At 37.9% G+C, this 6,079-nt stretch overlaps 1 protein-coding gene across 3 annotated transcripts in view; it reads right to left on the reverse strand.

The window, feature by feature from the left end:
* The window catches only part of SYT1 (synaptotagmin 1), a 221,844-nt gene that overhangs the window by 75,781 nt on the left and 139,984 nt on the right, over window positions 1-6,079 (reverse strand). The gene's annotated exons all lie outside the window — the stretch shown is intronic.

Raw genomic sequence — 6,079 nt, forward strand, 5'->3', positions numbered from 1 at the left:
AGTCTAAGTTCTCTTATACAAGGACTGCAAGAGGCTGATACCAAGTTAAATTCAAGTACTGCTTTAAAGTAATGCACTTAAAGTGACAATAAACTCAGGAGTTAAACCTTACCAATGCATTCAAGTACCCTAACTGTTAACAAAAGGGTAGCTTATTTGTGCATCATTCAGCTGTAGATCCTCAAACCATCTCTGAATTAGTGCTGACACTGTCCTTCCTTCTGGAGGGTGGCTACTTTTGTTCCCCTTGGTCCCTGTGTGTGTTTTAAAGTAGCCACCTCTTCAAGCTCACTCCCATGATGGACTACAATCTCAATAAAAAATAGTAAACGAAACCTGAAATTGTAGTCCATCACAGGAATGAGTTTGGTGCGGTGGCTACTTTACAACACACACAGGGACCATTGAGAACAAAAGTAGCCACCCTCCAGAAGGAAGTATGGTGTCAGCATGAATTAATAATTAGAGGATCTACAACTGAGTGATGCAAAGATAAGCTACATTTATGCTAATAGTTAAGGTACTTGAATATATTAATACCTCATGGGTTTAGGGTAACTTTAATTATTTTTAATGAACAAGTGCTTGCATGTATTGATGTTTGTTTTTTTTTGCCTGGAGTTCAGCTTTCATATAGAATAAATATAGTAAAATACCAAAAGTGTAGTTCATTTACAACTTATAACAAGCAAAATGGGCTCTTGTTAATTTTTTTTATCGTATAACACCAGTGAAATCATGGTACATTGAGAGAACTTTGAAATAAACTGCTAAATAGTTTTATACTGTTGAAAGGTGCGTATAATTTCATTAAAATGTATGCAGAGCATAAAGGTCCTGTACATCACACTGCATGCACCTGAAATGGTTGATATTCTTGTGCAGAATCTCAGAAGATGTAATGAATACTTCAAGGAGATAAACACTGGCTAGCTCTGAGTAAATCAAGGTCAGTGGAAAGTACTGCTCATCTGCAACCGAGGTCTACAATAACTCCTTAGGATGGGAGACGTACGTCCCCGCCACTAAGTGCCCAAATGACGTACACGTGATCAGCTATTTGAGGCACTGCAATGCTGGTAACCGCGGAAAATCAGCATTGAGGCATCCATTAATGAGGCATCCAAGAGTTAAGCTTTTCCAGACACCTGATCCCTTTCAGGAATCGGGTGTCTGACAGTTATAGCAGAGCAGTATTTACTGCTCTTGCTGTCACTCTGACAGATCGGGAAATCCCGATGTATACCGGCTTTTTTTTCTAAAGTTTCTGCATTAGAAAAAGTGTTTTCTTTATATTTTTTTTACAAATTTTCTAATATTTTATTTGTCCTAAGTGAGGCGTTATGCACATATATGTGATATAAAGATATAGCCCTGTCTGTCCTCTAAAAAACAATATATAATATGTGTGGGTGCACTTTGTAAGAAAGTATATTACTGACGTGGAAGAACCACACAGCAAAAATTTAAAAAGTGCGTCAGTCATTAATGAACAGAAACTAAAAACAAGGTCAGTCATGAAGGCGTTAATAGTTAAATATTCTTAAAGAAGGTAAGTACAGAATATGTGATTCTTTAGATACAGTAGTACATCTCCTTCAATGCTTGTATAATCACTTGTAGGGAAGGAATCTTTTATTTCCTGAGAGACAATTGTTGAGCTCTGTTTTCTCTACCAGCTATGGGACTGTGTTAACCAAGAAATAATTAAAAATGCTTTGTTTACTTTACACTAATTAATCATTATTTTCAAAATTAAATGGGAATTATAGGGTCAAATGTTTCTATGATATTATAATGTCTCTATTAATATTTATAACAGTATATTATAATGGACATTTAGGCATACACTCTGGTGTTAATAGATACACATTTGTAAACCATGTTGGTTTTACTCCACCTGTTAATGAATTGTTTATGCATGGGCACAACAGAATGCCTTTGATGGGTTTTGTTCAATAATTTGCCATAAAATACTTCTTATTAAGTTATAATAATTAAGGCGAATAAGCCTTTATTAGGCTGACAACATTGATGATTTAAAAACTAGGTTTGGAAGTATGCTGTGTCCATTGGATGGTATGCTTGGATGAGATGCTATTACTAGATCCTATTCCTAAGGTGTTTAGCTAATTTAACAAGGCAATTGTTTACTAAAAATACAAATCACCAACATACATGGACTGTACATAAGGGTACCTTATATTACAAGACACGTACACAATTAAAGGAGAATTGTGAGGAGAGTGAAATACACACATCCCCATAATTAGAGCTGAAGTGTGACACTGCAGCTGTCACACGTCGACTCCATAGATCGACAACTGAGCGATCACAAACTGCTGATCGCTCAGTTCCCAATCTTTTCCCTTCAGAGAGTGGTGACTGTCATCATTGCTCCCCACAGGGATCCCCTCTCCCCTTTCTCTTGTTCCTCCAGCGCTGACTGGAGAGACAGACATGGGAGGGGGTGGGCACAGGTAGAGAGGCAGAGCCAGCTGACAATCATGTGGCTGGGTGGATCCCAACAATATTGTCGCTATTTTCTGAGTTTTGAGTCACAGGAGAACATAGTAAATGTCCTCCTGTGACTCTAAAGGGAACTACGGCCAAAAAAGGTTTGGCCATAGTTCTCTTTTAACTACAGCCTGATAAAAAAAAATTAAACTGCTGGAGAAAAAAAACCCATAAGCTTGGCTTTTATTTCCCAAACTGTACTTAATATAAATATTAGTTGGCATGACACTGGTTCAGTGGTCAAGTGACCCCATTTCCTTCCACTTATTAAAAATTATAAAGAAAGAATCAGTCTACCAAAAAGCAATATATACTGTAAGTCTAAAACTCTGCAGGTAACATGGGTTTGCACATCTGCTGTGGTCATTGTGAGGGAGTACTACTCTCTTTTTTTGAATATTTTTTGTATTTAATCCACATTATCAAGATTTTAGAACATGTGCAGGAACGTGTTATGTTATACTATTAATTTTGTTTGTGTCATCCACAATGTTACGAATTACAGAAGTACTAAAGATAAGTGGTTTCTAATTATTTCATTAAAGACAATGCATTATTTAGAAAAGGCATAATCAGCTTATACTGGTTTATGCTTTAAAATGTGCATTTTAGTTTGAAATGTTGTTAATATTGATTACGCCATATGTTATGATATTATTTCAGCTAATGACTCATCTGGGATGACTCATCTTCATGCTGAGTATCTAATAATAGTCTTTCAACATTTGTGTTTATGTTATGTTGTATTTTGGCTTTTATCCATGTTCCTCTTCCAAGAGGCTTTGTAACTATGTCTCAGTGAATAACTGCAGAATAAGCAGTGACATTGCTGTAGAGTTTGAAGAACAACAAGACACAATCTTTGGGAAACATTTTGAAGAGATGGCCCATTAAAAAGAGTTGGAAATCATATCTATTAGAATAAATGAATTTCAAATAAAATTATGTTGTTGTTCATATCATCTTGCTTCTCACTCCATATTGATGTTGAGATATTGTAAAGCTGTGTAGAGGTGATCAGCGAGCTTCCAATGATTATGTTTTAAATGTAACATAGAGTAGAACAAGAAACAACAAAGGCATTGTTTTAACAGATATTGTTGTTGCTTGTTATAAATGGCTTACTTACCTGGCAAATTATAAAAAAGATGAATTTTTATGCTGCTTAAATAAAATTTGAATAGTTTGATACTTAATCTGGCTGGCCTTTCCAATCAGTCATTGGAAGTTTACATAATTTCCAAAGATAAGGCAATTTTCAGAAACCCTTCTGTGTTCTTGTTTTTTACTGCTTTTCTCACTCCTGCAGTGTCACTGTAATATTCCCAAAAAATGGGCATCCACTGATGCCCATTTACAAGAGGCAACTGATTTTCTAGTGGAACGTTATAACACAAATCTGTTGTAAATCATTACTGGTCCAAATGACATTTTTGAACAGTAAATATACTACACAAAGATTTACCTGGCCATAGCAGGGAGGGAGACTGGACCAGAGAGATGGCCTGTCTGCTGCCCATGGCAGGTTGGTGATCTGGGAACAGAGGTCATTGACAGATTTTTACTGCGTATAATACATAGCAGTCCTGAAAACATTTCTGACACCGAAGGCAGCCGAGTGAATAACCGAGACGAAGTGAACAGAGCTGAACGCTGTTCGGCTATTCACTTTAGCTCAGTACAGCTAATTTCAGCCATACATCGGCTAAAATTAGCCATACATCAGCTGAAATTAGCCGTACATCGGCTTGCTTCGGTTCAGTCGAACATGCTCAACTTGTTCGACTGAGCCGAGGTGAAGAACACGTTCAACTCAACCGATCCAACATCTAGATCGGCTGTGCTGAACCTCCAGCAGGCTACTCGCTGCCATTCAACTGAACCGAAGGGCTCCGGCGGTCAGGGCATCCCGAGGCCGGGTGTCACCTGGAGCGGTTACCGGGTGACACCCCGCCGTGACGTTACCGCGCATGCACGATTATGTCATCGCACATTTGTGCGGCGATCTTATTGATACCTGCTGGCGGCCATCTTGGTGATGGATGCCGGCAGAGAGAGGAGGGGACAGTCACCTGGCTGGATAAGGTATGCAGCCAGGTCCCCTCCTCTCTCCCGAAATTGTCGGACACTCGGTCCATGACTGAGTGCCCGACTTTTCAGAGAGTGGTGACACCAAAATGACTGCCGGTCATTTTGATGTCACCCCTGCAATGGTGTCACCCGGGTGCGGGCCGCACTCCCTGCACCCCCCTTGTGACGCCACTGCCGGCGGCTGAAGCTAGCCGAAGAATCAGCCAGAGCTACAGGCTGATCCTTCGGCTAGCTTTGTGAATAACCTTCTAAATTCTATTAATGTGGTTATCTATGGCAACTATGATGGACTTGTGATCCTGAGAACATTCTTGATGCTGAACCTTCTGCAAGCTGTTTACTATGGCAACCTTGTTGGGTTTATAATTCATGAAAGCTCCATGAGTGCAATCCCTTTCCCTGCTATTATCGCAAACATGTGTGACTTTATACGCTAAGGGTGCTCTTGATGTCTCATGCTTTTGCTTGGTATACAATCTGGCATTTCTGGCAAATGTGCTGAAAAATTTTTTTTGGCTCCATTCCCAAAGTACATGCAATTTCACAAGGCGAATAGACAAATTCTTTGTAAATACACCCCTTAATGTACAAATATTATTATGACAGTCTATTAGTACAGTAGTCATGATTCATAACATTCTTACTATTTTAACTATTTTATGCATTTTTAGGGCGATGATGCAACTAGTATGGTGGCACTGTTGTATGTAAGGATGAAATACCATCCAAATACAAGTTATACAATCTTGCAGTTTCTGTGCATTGGGCAATGAAAGTTCTTGATGAGCCTGAAATCTAATCAGGTCTGTCTGCATTTGTCTTGTTCACAAAGTGTATTGCAAAATTACAAAAATAAAATTATTCAGAAGCTCTCCTGTGTGAAACAGTAAGTGTAAGAGAGTGGCATTTTGTTTTATCAAATTTTTAATCTCAAGAAAAAAAGTCATATGTCTGGATGACAGCTAGAAGCAGAAACAGAACACCTGCTATATTGTACAGTGTATTTTGAACATGTGTAAAAGTCAGAGAGTAAAAGCAGACACACTTTTCTTGGCTGACACTTAACCTTCATAAACTGTTAGTGTCTCTGTGGATAATGGAAAGTTCTGTGTGTTATTTATAGCTTACGGATTATTACAATTTGCCAATAAATGTTCTGTTTTTTTCATTTCATCCTCTAAAGGTTACAGGAGTGAAAAAATGATTGAGAAAATTTCATTGCACTTTACGATATTACTATTTTGCTCTTACTCTGGTGTACAATGATTTAGCCAGTGAACATCAACATGGCTACATCTGAGGCACTACATCCTTAAAACTATCATTCTGTCTGAAGATATTCTTATCCATTAGAAAAACAGAGGCACTGTTTGTGCTATGAGATTTGAGGTCTGCAACTTAATAAATCTGTTTAATTACAAACACATTAAATAAAAAAAATGTATATATATACTTTTTTCTTATATATATA

The sequence above is a fragment of the Nanorana parkeri genome, unplaced genomic scaffold, assembly GCF_000935625.1.
Source record: "Nanorana parkeri isolate BGI_ZX_2015 unplaced genomic scaffold, ASM93562v1 scaffold45, whole genome shotgun sequence".
Taxonomy (NCBI): Eukaryota; Metazoa; Chordata; class Amphibia; order Anura; family Dicroglossidae; genus Nanorana; species Nanorana parkeri.